Raw genomic sequence first — 1,485 nt, 5'->3', positions numbered from 1 at the left:
AATTACCCTTGGGCTTTGCTCATTGATTTCTATTGGAATCATGGCTTCTATACCATAGACTAGTCGGAAAGGTGTTTCTCCTGTGGCGGATTGGGGGGCTGTCCTATAATCCCATAGCACCTGAGGGAGCTCTTCAGCCCAAGCTCCCTTTGCTTCCTGTAGTCTCTTCTTTAGTCCTGCCAGTATGACTTTGTTGGCTGCCTCGGCTTGCCCATTGGCTTGTGGGTGCTCCACCGAGGTGAACTGATGTTTAATTTTCATACTGGCTACTAAGCTTCTGAAGGTAGCATCGGTGAATTGGGTTCCATTATCCGTGGTAATGGAATAAGGTATCCCATATCTTGTGATGATATTTTTGTAAAGGAACCTGCGACTTCTTTGAGCGGTAATAGTAGCTAATGGTTCTGCTTCTATCCACTTTGTGAAGTAATCTATTCCCACGATCAAGTATTTGACTTGTCCTGGCGCTTGGGGAAAAAGACCTAACAAATCCATTCCCCATTTCGCAAAAGGCCATGGAGAAGTGATACTAATGAGCTCCTCTGGGGGAGTCACGTGGAAATTTGCGTGCATCTGGCACGGTTGACACTTTTTCACAAATTCTGTGGCATCTTTTTGCAAGGTCGGCCAGTAGAATCCGGCTCGGATTACTTTTCTGGCTAGCGATCTTGCTCCGAGATGATTTCCGCAGATCCCGCTATGTACTTCCTCTAATACCTCGGTGGTTCTTGAGGTCGGTACACACTTTAATAATGGTGTTGATATCCCTCTTCTGTAGAGGACATTTCTCACCAAGGTGTAATGTTGTGCTTCCCTTCGGATCTTTTTAGCTTCTCTCTCCTCCTTGGGAAGGATGTCGAATTTCAGGTATTCGACTAAGGGATTCATCCATCCGAGGTTTAAACCGACTACCTCAAGTACTTCTTGTTTATCTTCTGTTTTTGTTACCGAGGGTTCTTGGAGGGTTTCTTGAATCAGGCTTCTGTTGTTTCCTCCTGGTTTGGTACTTGCTAATTTGGATAGGGCATCCGCTCTGCTATTTAGATCCCGAGTTATGTGTTTGATCTCGGTTTCTGCAAAGCGCCCAAGGTGTTCCAAAGTTTTTTCCAAATACCTCTTCATATTAGGGTCCTTTGCCTGATATTCTCCGCTTATTTGGGAGGTCACCACCTGTGAGTCGCTGTATATCATCACTTTTGTAGCGCCGACTTCTTCTGCCAATTTTAGTCCGGCTATCAAGGCTTCATATTCTGCCTGATTATTTGAAGCCGGAAATTCAAATTTTAAGGAAACCTCTATTTGGGTTCCCCTTTCATCTACTAATATTATGCCTGCGCCGCTTCCTGTTTTGTTGGAGGATCCGTCTACATAGAGTTCCCATGTAGTCGGTTTGTCCTCTTGATCCCCTGCATATTCTGCAACGAAGTCGGCGAGACATTGGGCTTTAATTGCTGTCCGAGTTTCATATCTCAGATCGAACTCGGA

This window comes from Arachis duranensis, chromosome 6 (genome assembly GCF_000817695.3).
Source record: "Arachis duranensis cultivar V14167 chromosome 6, aradu.V14167.gnm2.J7QH, whole genome shotgun sequence".
Lineage (NCBI taxonomy): Eukaryota > Viridiplantae > Streptophyta > Magnoliopsida > Fabales > Fabaceae > Arachis > Arachis duranensis.
The sequence above is the reverse complement of the archived record's forward strand: the minus strand, read 5'-3'. Positions refer to the sequence as shown.